Source organism: Cupressus sempervirens, chromosome 11 (genome assembly GCF_028749045.1).
Source record: "Cupressus sempervirens isolate cs-2001-9-10 chromosome 11, ASM2874904v1, whole genome shotgun sequence".
In the NCBI taxonomy this organism is placed as follows: Eukaryota; Viridiplantae; Streptophyta; class Pinopsida; order Cupressales; family Cupressaceae; genus Cupressus; species Cupressus sempervirens.
This window is the reverse complement of record NC_143128.1, coordinates 371,975,329-371,990,973: the sequence shown is the minus strand read 5'-3', so window position 1 is coordinate 371,990,973 and position 15,645 is coordinate 371,975,329.

The following is a 15,645-nucleotide window of genomic DNA, read 5'->3' as shown; positions in this document are numbered from 1 at the left end:
CAAGTCCCAAACATGATATCAAATCACATAGCACAAGTAATCTCTAAGTCCAAGAATTCCTAAAAGTACACTAACTCAAAGGTTCCAACATATAGATCGACATCTAGACCTAAAGGCACAACAAAGACATGTAGAAATCTACTATGTAAGCAAGAAAGTGTCATCACATGAATCACACTAGAGTTACCCTGGTAGTCTCTCAATAGACCCCATCCCCCTAGTGATCCCTATGCAACCACTAGTATCCTCTTGTACTGACAAGGCATACTACCGAATGCAAGGTCATAACCAAGTGTTCTCTCTACTCCCATCCTAGTCTATACTAGCACTCGAGGCATGGGCAAGAATATACAATTATCTTATTAGGTTCATTTTAATCCCCATTTAGTGTAATGTTTTCACTTATTAATACAACTTAAAATGAGTTACCTTAGCAACCACTTAGGGCCCTGACCCCCATTGCAAGCCAATTCTCAACACTACATATCGATAACCTACCCTAAGCTCATGAAATCATAAATAAAAAAATCACCTCAATCCTATACAAGTGACTAGAAAGCATCAAAATATAATTTATAATTTTCACATCAGTTCTCCATGAGTAACTAAAGGCATCAATGATAAATCACAAATATCCAATTATTCTCAACAAGCAACCACAATAAATCACAATACCCATTGGTTCTCAACGAGCAATCAGAAAGTATCTCAAAGTAGTATTGATCGAAGACTCCAAAATGGTCAAGTCAAGCATGTCACAACATGACCTCATCAAGATTAAAAAAATTTTTTTTTTAGTTGCATCAAGGTGATTGGAAAGTAACCCAAGTATAACTAATTGAGACTCAAAAATGGTTAAGTCAAGTGTCTCATACACATACACCCTAGCTTCACACAAGAAGACTAAAAAGAAATAACAATCAATAAACCACACATATCATAGAGCATGTCATCACATTACCATGGTTGGGTTTAAAAAGAATTAAGATCAAATAACATCAACATGATATCACATCTCATAACCCCCGAGCCTTTGGTAGACATTCTATAACTGGTCAAAAATCTAGTCAACCCCAAAACATAGATAGCATAAAGAAACAAGATACAAATTCATGTTTTGGTTTGCTTTTTCCATCACATGGTTAAGCCAAATATGAGGTTTCAGTTTTTGTTTCAAGTATATTTCAAATGTACAAGATTCTTCATTTAATCTCCAAGCTAACCCATTTATCACTTTGAATAAAACATAGAGTTATCCCTCCATTATTTTAAAACAATTTTCTAAAATAATCAAAATATAATTATTTACTTATTTAATCATTAAGCTCATTCCCATTGACTTTTAGATAAAATCTTTACCATTATTTTACTAAAATCAATGTTACTAATAATTCCAAGAAGCATCTCCCATTATTCAAATCATTGGAATAAGACTTATCAACTTTCAATTAAATAATTTACAATTTCCTTAAAATTGGTATTATCGATAATCATATCAATTAAAATTCCATTGCATAACTTAATTATCAATTAAATTTAATTAATTCTACAATTAATTAAATTAATTAATAATTATATAGCTATATTAGTAACTCAATGATTATCAGATTCACTAAAGTTCTTGTTTTTCAAACAAAGACCAATATGTATCTATATAGAGTATAATAATTATTAGGGTTTTTGAATCATAAAATTCCTCTAATAATTTAATTAAATATTCTAGTTAAATATTATTAATTCTCAACAATCACTTTGCTTTTTTAAAAAAACATTTCATTAATAATAAATAATTAAAACACTTAATTATTTATCATTAATACTTATTTTTTTATAAATATTTCCTTTAAAAAAATATTATTAGCTAATACTTCTTTTCTTTCAATAATAATTAACAAATTATTAACATGGTTAATATAATAATAATGAATTATAATACATTCACATTAAAATAACATAATTTATATACTAATAATGATTAACACACACACACACACACACACACACACACACACACACACACACACACACACACACACACACACACACACACACACACACACACACACACACACACACACACACACACACACACACACACACACACACACATGATTATTTAAAATCCAATTATTAAAATTAATAATATTAAAAATTTACAATGTATGAAAAAAAGAGGGCAATTAAAAGTCTTAAGCGATTTATATTGTTGGAGTATTATATGAAGGCCGTATGGCCTACCCTCTATCGTAGGGCTTGTGACAACAGTTGCAGTACTTGCAACAGTGGGTACAGGCGACTGCCGATGGGTAGAAAATAAGGTGGGGATGGGGTGGGGTAAAACCCCCCCTCCCAAATACATTTTTTTAAATTTATATTTTTTTAAAACTCCATTGCATGAGATTGAGGGGTACAGGTCCATCCCTCCCCAAATTGATAATTATTATTTATTCATTTTTTTAAAATTTTGTTTTAATAAAAAATGTTTTTACATTAACCATTCCACCAACATAATTTGAATATGAATTTTTTTAGTTAAAAAAAAATACCCCCCTCCACCAATAATAAAGTTTTAATATATATTTTTAAATAAAATTTGCAATTATAGTCTGATAGATGAAATACTGTCAACTATACAAATTCGTCACTCCAAAATTTCCTTTTTCTTTCAAACCCTAGCCAAAATTAATTCTCAATTTTATTTTAATTTCAAACCCAAACCCGAATCAATTTCCAAATCTTAATTCTACTAAGGGAAGGTTGTAATGATGTTTTTTTAAATTTTCCCATAACTAGATGAAAACAACATGCATGTTCGAATTCTAAATTGCAAGATTGAAGATTTGTTCACATAGAATTATTCAGGCAAATATAAATAGACACGATGAAGATAGGAAAGAGAAAGAGCATATTTAAAATATGCGAGAATCACAAGTGTCTACCTAGGTACTGATGCTAATCACTATGCCCCAGAGAATTGTAGAGAAGCTCCTCCTCTCAGAACCTTCTCCTTTCCAAAAATTCCTTCCTTCTCCAACATTCCTAAATCCTCCAAGAACTGAACCCCCAAGTGACTAGGAGTGCTTGTCGAAGCCTATGAGCTTGTTAATACACATTAGGAGAGCCTATATATAAAGGCCTCTAAGATGTATCTAGAATGTGTCTAGAAAGAACTAGGAGATAAGAATGAAAACTAAGCATGTAATTTCCACGATAAGAAGATAAACATGATGAGTTGTCTAGAATGTTGTAGACACCATGTGCTCAAATAATGTGCTAAATCCTAAGTGTAGACAACATGTGCATAATTAGAGTGCAAACTCCTATGTTGTCAACATGACAACTCACAAGAATTCGCATACTCCTATGTGAATAAATATTAAAATAATGCACATTAATTTATTAATTTTAAATCTCATGCACTTATCATTTGGTCATGAACTTTTAATAAATTAATTTCTTTTCCACTTCTAAAATTTATTTTCGAAACTTAATTGATAAAATATTTATTACGTTAAACAATAATATTATTTAGCATTTATTTAAAAAAGAACTCTAAATATATTATTATTAAATTAAATAAATATTATCAAGTTCCAACTTTAAACTTATAACTTTTATCTTCAAATTTAATTCTTTTTATTTAATTAATTTTTCAGTTAATTAAATAAAATTAAATATTAAAATATCATATTAATTTTTAATTTAATTAAATCATTAATTAAATCTTTTAATTAGACTTAATTAATAGAAAATTCACCAAAGACTCATAAAGTAAAATATGAAAACCCATCATAGAAAAACACATACAAAATCAAACTAAAGGGTTATAATCATAAATTAATGTCATCCGACACATTCAGAGGGTACTCAACTTAGATACTTGTCCTAATTTTCAATTAGGTCAAATGGCTTAAAGGTTTAGGATTTCGACTCAAGAATTTATATCCCCTCTCTTACCATTGAGATAATGCGATAAGGTATGCTCATCTTGGCAATTTAGGGAATTCAATACCTAGTACCTGCAACCTATATAAAATCCATGCATGTACAAAAACAATATATACTAATCTAAACAGGCAATGGCAAGAAGTGGTGCATCATGTAGATCCCAACTAGCAGGTGACTATGACTCCCTTCCTTAACCACATCAAAAATGCCATACATAAAAAAAATAAACATGCACACCATACACATGCAATATGGGGTAAGTATCCATAAAAACACACATATTATTATAAATCATCTAACTAATCATCATCAATATCTGAAAATACTAAATAATCATCATGCATACATGAAATATAAAGTACCAAGTAATCTCATCATATATCAACTGAATCTAAAACAATATATGATAATCTCAACATAATGTTACTAATAATCATCAACATAGAATTTGCCTAAAAGGCTTTGACAATGATAGCACAAATGCAAACTAGGGCAGACACTACATAGAAATGGAGGGAAACACTAGTTCTCAACCTCCTAACATACTGCTACCAGAAATAGAAGCTGAAATATAGCAAAAGAAATAAAATGAAAAGGCCTTACCTGATAGAAAAAAGGGGCAGAATCTATAAAAAACCTAATAAAATAATGAGTTTTCTAAAACTGCCAAAAGTGGTGGCAAAGCAAGGTCTCCCTGAGCTGGATCCAACAAGACTAATCTCACACAAAACCCACGCTCACAGCTCCTAGAATGAACAAAACAAGAATCCATCAAAAGAGGATTTCCAAAATGGCTCTCAAATTTTTATTTTTGAAAATTGAGAAGTTTTTAAAGAATTCACTTTTCCAATACTTATTCACTTTTTGAGTGAATATTCGATTATGGAAAATAGCTAGCTGGAGTAGCTAAACTCTAAATTGACCCAAATGAAAATAGGTTATCATTTGAAATAGAAATTAACATAAGGCAAAGCTGCCAAAAATTAAATCTAGAAAGATTTAAAACCTAAAAATCACAAATCACAAAAAATAACTTAACACTTTCATGATAAATGCAAACTTCTAAATGCATAGACACACTCACTCATCTAATCACATAATGCAGATGAGTTCAGATTTACTAATCACCAAAAGGTTTAATTTAAACAATTAAAATAAGGGTACGTCGACCATACATGGATGACATTGGTAAAATATGAATAGCTAAATCACTAACTCCATAGGCCACTACTAGGGATATAATTCCTACACACTAAAACACATGATCAAGTGTAATTGCATATAATATAATAGCTGAACCAATTAAAACATTAATCAACTAATTAATCTATTTATATCACTCACATTCATAGAAAGCATAAAGAACAAGAATGAAGTAAATAACCATAGCATAGAATCCATCTCATAACATAATTGAAAAATATGTCCAATAAACCATATAACTAGATATCATCATAGATCTACTATCATCTCAAAATGGCATCAACATGCAAAAATGATAAACTAAACATCATAGCAGTATAACATCTATGGTACTAAATGAAAGTATAACATTCGACCCTTAGGTCATCTCAAAGTATATATAATAAGAGTATCAAGTATCTCTTGAATCAAAATAAACAAGGTACAAATTGCAAACACAAGAGGCACTACAAGTTAGCATGGACCAGTTATTGGGAACAACCCCAACAAACACACTGACTCCCTAACTCAAAGACTCAAAAAAAAAAGAAAAATGTGAAAAAATTCAAACAAAATAGACTTGACACAAAGCAAACTAAAACCTAACTAAAAAGGTAAAAAAATAACCTTGAATAATAAGAATGTGGGGTGTTTTTCATTAGATTTACCATTATGTGTAGTAGTAATGAATCACCCCATATAGTTCTAAAAAATGTTGACTTGTCTTTGTACTCAAAAGATTAAAATTTGGGCAATCTTGGCTCAAATTTTTGGCGCAAATCGTACAAAATTAAAATTTGTGATAACTCTCTTGTTAGCATGAATGTTGATGATAATACATTGGGGGAGTATTCAAAGTATTGAAGAATATTGATATGTTCCATTCATGACTGTATCTCTCATTGATGTCAACACAATAGTAATTTTGTTAAGACTAGAAGAATAGCAGTCAATAATCTTAGTATGCATAGGATCTGAGGATGTTTCAAATGATACACAATGGAGGATATGTTCCTAAGGTTTTTTAGATGACATGGTTCAAAGGGCTAAGTCTAATTTGATGTTTTATAGAAGTTACACCTATTTTACTAGATGCAGTGTAGAAAAAAAGCATTAGAAAATAGAGTTATGATGATCTATTTCTTTCTTTCATCTGAGACATAATGAAGGCGATGCACATAAAATAGTGATAGAGGATGATCATATGGTGATGCTAGTATGTGTGCAAGACATGGTTTCACACATAAATTTTTGTATAGACTATGAGGTGATAATATTGTTGTAATTGTGAATTAATTAATTATCTTATTTTAATTAATTGAGAAAGCCTCAAGGCTAACTCAAGTAATTATTATCAAGATAAGGTATAAAGGAAAGTTGTTTTCCTTGTTTTTAGAGAGACTTGGAGAGAGAGGATCAAGTGGAATGCAAAGTATTAGTGCATAGCTCGAGAAGGAGCAGAATGCTTATTGAACATGTGTAAGTGATCCAAGGGATCATGATGTGTAGAATGAGATCTGGTTGCAAGATTTGAAGGAGAAGAATTCTAGTTGATAGGATAGAGATAGAGGAAGGAAATAAATTTTAGTTCTATTATTCTACAAGGAATAATATAGAGATCATTTAGATAGTGGGTTATTTGATCTTAACCTTAAAGTTGTTTTGGTAGTGGGTCAAGCTATCTTCCACAACTCTTAATAGGGTTGGAATCTCCTAACAGTGATTCAGAGTCTCCTAATAGGGACTCATATGTATTGAATGTTGTAACAGACTCCTAACAGGGTCTATCCTCTAACAAGGAATATTTATATTAGTACATCATCTTGTGGATATCATCCTCGCTGGATTTTCCCTTTGGTCAAGGGTTTCCCTAGTTAACATATCTGGTGTTAATTATGCATGAGTATCTTGTTGTGGTTTTAGTTTATATTACTCACATGGTTAAGTTTGTTTAAGGTTAATGTTTGTGATGATAGTTATATAACTGATTCAACCCCACCCCCTACCTAGTTATATCAGTGGGCTATATATTCTAACATCTCCATGACCATGATTAATCCACAAAAAAGATCTCTTACCTTTAGCATCCTATTAAAATTGAAAATCATTAAATTGAGAGGGATAAGAGAAAGGTATCACCTAATCTAAAGAGTCCCCTACCATATAGGTACACTCATAAATTGTAATTTCTCCTTCTAATTGTCCTATCTCATGGTACACAACTCCACACGCACATGGTAATAGTAGTGTCTACGATGTAATATAGTTATCAAAACAAGATCAAAAGATAGAACACTATGTTTATGGTCCTTATTATCACCACCATTAGTCTTAAACCATGAATTGTCACCTTTAGGATCCTTGGAACTAGGAAACTCAATCATATTCCTTCCTTTAAAATTATAAGATTCATTAATATTAGTAAAAAAATGCAATCTACCTCATATCCCAAAGAAGCATGTTGAAAATCATACTTACCCTTCATTGTGATCTCCCAAGCTAACAAGAAATTAGGACAACTTACTTTTGAATGGAACCCAAATGGATGGATTCTACATGATATGGTTATTGCATGGTCTGATATGTGTAGATTATCCACAAATAAACATTTCCTCAATCAAGCTTGAGACCAAATTAAGCACTCCATTCATCTCTTCTAATGACATATCTTGTTTTGAGGGAGGTATCTTATCATTATCTAGTGAAGGATCAATACCATAGTAGGAAGCATTGGTATCTTCTTCTTGATGAATTTTTGATTCAAAAATCTAACCAACCTCAAGATCTTTTCTATTTCCATATTTTTTGCAACTTTGAGAATTTTTGCAACTCTATGGAGTTTTGGATCTTAAAATTTTTTTGTGTCTCAAAATTTCTTGGGATATCCACAGTTACTACAACAACAAAACTTGAAAAATTTCCATTACTTCTAAAAATTTCAGTAGTCCTATTTGTCTTCCCTAACACATTAGATGTTGCATCTTGGCAACCAGCACATTCCAACTTTGAATTAATATTTTGATGGAGGTGGCACTAGTTAGGAAGCAAAAGGATGTTTGGATTCTGATCTTCTCAAAAATGCTCCAAATTTCTTGTTGTTTTATTCATAAAGCCTTTCAAAGCCTCATCCTTTACATGTAATTCCTTCTAAACTATCAGGGTAATATTGGTTGGATGCTTATATGCATTGGAGTATTACAAACCTTCACATTTGGAGGAGTAGAATTCAACCATAGAGAGACATCATCCATTAAAGATTCTTCTCTAATTTTCAAACTTTGTGTGTTCATATTATTTATGCAACAAACATGTATCCCAAAGGGTCTATGCCCATTCTATTCATTAAACAAGAGAACAAAATCCTCTTGATCATCTTCATAATTTTGTCCTCTTTCAGATTTATCATATGGTTCAAACACCATTACACTAAACTTCAAAGGCTGTTCCTCCACGATGTGGGGAGGCTGATCTAAAACATCATTATACCCATATCCATTTTTACTGGGACTCATACCTATAATACCATTATTCTCATTGTTGATGTTATAATAGAGGTTATAATTTTTGCTCTAATTTTGAGAAATATTTTTTTTGGGTAACAAGTTGTCTTGGATAATTTCCTTGGTTTCTTGAGGAATTCAACTTTATTCTAATGAGTTCATTGGATAAAAGAGACATCTTCTTCTTCATGGCCTTAACATCATTACCCATATTGTTCTCAAGTTTAGTAGGTGAAGAAGTATTTTTCTCAAAGAATATAGTCTTTTGAGGCTCACACCTTGAATATGTAATTATTAGCACTAGAGTAGTAGTATCTTGTTGCAATAAAGGTACTAGATTCAATAGAGGAATTTTATTGTGAATAGTAGATGCTCTTGCTAGAAATGGTGGTATAGCTACTGTATTATTCAAAGTGAAGGAAGACACAAAGTTTTCTTCACCATGGGTATCTACCTGCTTCATGAATGTAACAACCTCTTTAAAGACCCTTTCAATGGTATCAATGTCTCTGGGTGGGAACCTTCTTAGAAAAATAGAAGTTAATGAATCTATTGTTCCCAAATAGATCTAGATGAAAAAATCTTCTGGTATAGTATAAGGAAACTCCATTATTTGATACATCTAATAGAAGTGATGATTAAATTGTGAAACAATCTCATGGGGATCCCTCTTAATCAAGATGACCTGATGATGTAGGATTGTTGAATCAATATCGACCTTGAATTGTGCTAGAAAATTGCTCTCAAAAGAGTTTCAATCCCTTATTGATGTTGGTTGCAAATTGAGGTACCAATTGAATGTCGTTTCTCCCAAAGTGTAAGGGAAAAGGTGATAGAACACATCCATATGCTGAATCTAGTTTTGATGACATATTTTCATTAAAAATTAATGTGACCATCTATTGTTCATGATTCTCCATAGATGAACTGTGGGCACAACTTTTAAGATTTTTGGAAAAGTCATGTAATGGACTAGTTAGGTTCAAAGGTGAATTTTGGGCATTGAATAAAGTCATGGATGGATGGTTAGGTGGAATGGTAGGTGGAGGTGAGTTTGAGTGGAACTAAGGAAGATGCTGTAATTTGAAATGGGAGTAGTAGAATTCTTGGTATCTCTTTATCACTATGAGTCTTGTGAAAGTGGTTGACTTCTAGGAACTTGAGTTTATTCTAGAAAATCACACCTCTAAAAAGTGTACCTTAGAAAAGTAAACCTTTAAAAAGCACACCTATGCACCTACACACCTATGCACCTTTTGACAATAATAGACTTGGGACAGTTTTTGAACTTCTAAAAATTGTAGAATTTTCAAACAACAACTTTGGTTTATGAGCCAAACAGTTTTTAGGACCTCCTTCTAGTGCCACTTTTGTTGAGCTATCATTTTGTATGATTCTTAACAACAAGAATTATTTTGAAATCCACTCTTGAAAAGCTAATCTAGGATCAACTCCAAGGTTTTAGGCAATCTTGTGACCTGCTAGAATCCACTCAATCATAGATACATGTGTATGCTCATGAGGAGGCCTTTGTTGGTTTGACCAATTTCAGATAAGATGTTTGATCTTCTATTTTGAAAAGTAACCACAAAAGAGATATATTTTTGGTATTTTATATTTTATGATGAATGCAATTTATCGATTCAACTATATGAATTCCTATTTTAACAAAGTGTTAGAAAAGAAAATAACAAAGATAAGGTAACAAGATATTAAAGAAAATAAATTGAAAGGGAAATTCCTAACAAACATAAACCATGGTAACAACACGTCTATGAGTTAAATAGATGAAAAGATTAGGTAGGAAACCAATGAAAATAGGAGTAGTACTTCCTCAATTTCACTGATGCAATTATTGGTGGGAACTCAATAATAACCAAAAGATGTTTCACTTCTCATTGAATTACAAGGCCACATAATGTGCATTAATGCAAGACAAGAAGCTAAGGAAGACTAATAGGTGATCTTTTCTCCAACTCGATATGTTAGCAGAATTCACTAATGCGAGGTAAACACCAGAGCTAAAAGGTCACACAATCATAACAACATAATAAAACCATTGGATCCATTATTATTCATGAACATGTGTTCACAAAAATAACGCAGTCCAATAAGAATAACTATATCTAGAATGAGAGCACCAATAGCATATATTTTTGCATCAAAATAATGGACTAGAGTACATATTACATCCATGTATTTATAAGAAATCATCTCCTCCCTTTGTGTAGGAGTAGAGATCTTAAAATGAAAAATCATGCTACAAACTAATAAAGCAAATCTAATTATATACAAACTGACTCTCTAAATGGTGCTAGTAGGTCTCCACCCTTGTTATATCCATTAATGGGTGTATGATCCTTTACATGACTTAAAACAATAAAATAATGAGAAAATAAGATGACAAAATCCATGAGAAGATCTAGGATTCTTTGGGAGCTCTAAAAATGGAAGCTTGACCTTTTTTAGGCATTTAAGGGAGTTGAACTACCATCAAAATGCAGTTTTGATACATGGAATGCTCTCAAATAGAAACTAGTAGTTAGATGTTGACACACTACTTCTTCTTCAAAATTATCAACACACCTCTAAGAAAAACACATGTATGTACCTATGTACTTGTGAACCTTAGTGACAAGACCCAAAAATCCAAAAAAATTCTAAGAGTCAAAACTTGCTTTCTAGCATCTAGGCTTTCTTCCCCTTTATACCAAAATCATGTGTGGATGTTTCCCTTTGAACTTTTGGATAGTAGAGGTGATTTCTTGAGGAGCTAATAAGTATAAATATTCATACTTTACCCTTACTTTGCTATGGAAATCAAGTGTGACTTCTTGGGCATTACTTGGAACTTGAAATTCATGGGTTTGAGTGTGATCGTAAATACTGTAGAAGACAAGGAAGCCATGGTAATGCTCAAGATCTTGGGGGGCTTCTAGATGTTTTAGATATGCTCACCTGCACATCTTAAGAGACAATTCATTCACTAAACTTGTGCACCTTTGTACATGCGGTCCTACTCACATGTACACACACACACCTTTAGGGAATTATTCAAGGTGCTCAATTCACCAAAAAATCAAAGTTCTTAGGTTTGAAAATGGTTTCTAGGTTTTTCTAAAATGAGGTTTGGGAGCACTCTAGTGTATTTATTTTTCCCTCTTTGATGATTTATACCATCTTTATAACCTAAAATTATCATAGACTTGAACTCCTTCTACTTCTTCTATCTAAAATCCCATAATGAGCATGCAATTTTATCTGCACAAAGAAGAAAACATTAGTTATCTTATGTTAAAAGACCCAAAAGAGGACTCCATATGACTCAAATTGACAAAAAAATGGGTTAACACTAGTCAAAATAGACAAGACAGTCAATTTCCCCCCCTAAAAGCCAATTTTGTGCACTAGCGCACCTACCACACCTTGGTAGGTGTGCTAGTGTGCTAATTTTTCCTTAGAAATGACAAAGTGCATATGCACACCTTGACAAGGTATGCATGGTGCATACATGCACACATGCACATTATGGCATTGTATAAGCAATGTTGGGGGGGGGGGGGGGGGGGGGGGGTGGTGGGGGGTGTTTATATAGGCCCCTTGGGGGGACCAAAGTGTGCACATTTGAAGTTGTACACCTCCAAGGGTGCACACATGTGCATCCCTAGAGTGAGGGTGAGGTGCACATGTGTATACTTTAAGCATATTAAAGTCCTAAACATTATTTTTTACATGTGGTTGACTACTTGACCCTTCCTGATTAGAGACCAATGTTTGACCTAGACCTAAGGGAGGGTCCAAAATGACCAATGCTTTAGACTAGATGCCTTAGAGAATTTTGAAACTATGGGTCCCCATTTTGTGAATCAAAATGAGGTGTACATTGTGAGGCCATAATAGATAACATAATGGCTTCTTTATTTGTTTCTTTGTGGTGGGGCCTATTTTTTTTTGTTAGTTTCTTGTTCCTCCACAATACTTGATGATTGGTGTTTTTCTTCTTGTTTTTCCTCAAGTTGTGGGACTACTTTTTCTTCTTCTATAATGCTTGGCTCTGATATTTTAATATTTGTAGTAGTTGGCTGATCATCTTGTTCATTAGATATTTGGACAACTTTATTAACTAGATACATTTCCTCTATAGCTATTGATTTGTCAAAACACTTATCCTCAGATACCACCTATAACTTAGTTGTGAGGCTAAAGAATATTCTTCCATCCACCTATTAAAAGTAGTGTCATTTGGCCAACTAAAATCTAGGATTTCTCTCTCTCTTTAGAATGTCTTTTCCCAACTTCTTTGTTTCATCAAAATCTTATTGGAAATAATCAAAGAATAATTGAACCTAAACAACCTCCTCAATAGTTCTTGCAGACTAGATATAATTTTCTTTATTACAACATCATTCCATCTAACACTCATTAATTATTTTAATTCATTTCCCCACTCCTTATCTTTTATAATGTCTAGGAATTTTAGCACATGGGAAAAAAGATCAAAATTTTTACTAAGATATTTAGAGAAACATATTCTCAATTTCCTTTGCAACATATCTCTTTTATAGTCAAAATTTAGTAAATTATTTTCTTCATCAAACATTTTCTGAATCTAGTTATCAATTACATCAATGAAAGAGAAACATAGAGTAGAGTAGTGATGGCATCCTCCCTAATGATCCATTTATTCAAAATTCCCCTCAAGGTAGTCTTATTTCTCTCTAATTCCTTCCAAATACTTACTAACCTTGACAACTAAATAGAAAAGAGGCCAATTTATTCTATCTACCAAAAATAAATTTTTGTCTCATATCCTATCTTAATGTTGTATACCCAAGTCTACATGGAAAGCCAAGAGTTTTATCTTTTCTTCATTCAATTCTTCTACATTGGTATCTTCTTGATGTAGAGAAGTGTCAAGAATATCAACTATAGGACTAGCAGATGGTTGAGGAGTAGGTGCAGAGGCAATTATTCTCTAGGATAACTCCCCAATTTTTATTATTCGAATCTACTATCCTTTATATAAATCCATTTCACTCTCAAGTCTTAGCCTCTTCTTAACCTCTTCATTATAGGATATTATGACTTTTTCATACTTCACTTACAATTCTTGCATTAATTTCTTTTCTTTTCTTGTAGTGGCCAGTGTAAGATTTTTAGTCCCAACATTCATCTCAACTACCACCTCATTGGGAGTACCTTCTACCCTTTTTACAATTAGGCTACCTATTATATCCTTTTCACTAGGCTCAGAAGAGTGAGTTCTATTTCCTCTTTGTAAAGACCAAATAATTGAAGCAACTTGATCTTCACTATATTCCACACCAGCAAATGTTTTGTTTTTTGGTTCTTCATTATTCATTCCTTTCATCACTGCATCAAACAACATGGCATCAAAAATTTCCCAATTAGGGAGAAATGTCACTCCAACTCCTTTAATCATTCTATTTCCTTCTTCAGGAGTTATTCTATTAAACTCCTACATCATTTCATCCTTCATTTCATTCTGTATAACATAGTCTTCCTTGTTATGCTTCTTTATTTTTCTTTTGTGACACCTTTCTTCAAAATTTTCAATATTCACTCTCCATACAAACCAATACAAATCTCTAGAATTAATGAAGCTATCATCTGATAAAAAATTATGGATAGCTTGCTCAATTGCAAGGTCTATCTCTTTTCCCTTGAAGTCAGCTATAGTCAACTCCAAACTAGGCATTGGGGGAGCTTTCAAAGTTCCTTCTTTTAGTTCTTCTGTACTAATAAAAACTCCACCCTAGCTTCCAAGATTTCTCAATTGTGAGCTACTTTTCTCCCACACACTGGGGTGACTAATATGGTTTACAAATTTCCCCTTGAACCATACATTGTTCTCCATTCTTTGTCTCTTGGATTCTAGTTTTGATGGTTTCTCCTCAATATGAGGTATCTCATGAGTTGGGGATACAAAAGTATCTTCTTCTATTATTTCCTTCCCTCTATTGTCACCTTGGTCTCCCACCTTCACTACACTATAGCTAACCCTTTTTTGAACAACTAACGACCCTAAACCTATAATAGGAGTGAAATATAGTTGCTTCATAACTTCTCTTGCTTGATCAATATAATTTCTAATGATGATGGATTTCTTTTCATTCAAAGTATCCATTAGCCCTAAAAAAAATTCATCAACTTATTGACCTTGTTAGCCATTATTTTAGACTTAGAAAATGGACGGTAACCTTTTTAAAAACAATTCATAAACACTAACACCCTAGAGTAAAATCTTCATTTTCCCCTATTTATCTCTTTCTATTGTAAAGAAAAATAATTTCTAATGATATCCTCAAGATTCAATAAAAAAAATGCTGATGAACTTTGGCTTTTTCTATTTTCTTGAATATTTCAAAGAATCCCTCATTATCATGAAATCTTGCATGGGAAGTAGCTATCTTATAAGGGCTCAAAATTTTATTTAGGAAGACCCAACCTCCCTTGGTAATCACAAATTTGATGTGCAATAGTGCCTGAAAAATAGATCCTCTTGACCTACTTGTTAACTCTAGTTCCTCTAATCCACCTATGTTCTATAATATCTTTACCAAACCAACCTTCAAAGGCACTTGGTATGGTAGCACATGCAAAGTCCCTTGCAATCTATATAGTCTAAACATAGTAAAAACTAGATATGGGATTATGTCTGCTCAATTACGAGAAACTCTAAAGTTATTTAGGGAATCCATAGGTCCAATAAAATCCAAAATAAACTTAGGAATCCTTGAGCTATCAATTGATAGGAGCATCCTCAACTTTGATGCAAAATATCTATCGAACCTAACAAAGTTGGCCTCACTTGCATCCCATGACATGTCTGCACTCCATAACTAAATATGCAAAGACTCTCCCTCATGATGTCTTGTTAATTGCATTTCCTTTTCAAAATAAGTGAGTCCCTTGGAAAGGAAAAAATGCATCAACAATGAATACCACTCAATTTTTTTTCTAACTTTCCTTCTTTAGCCAAAATAGATGCAAA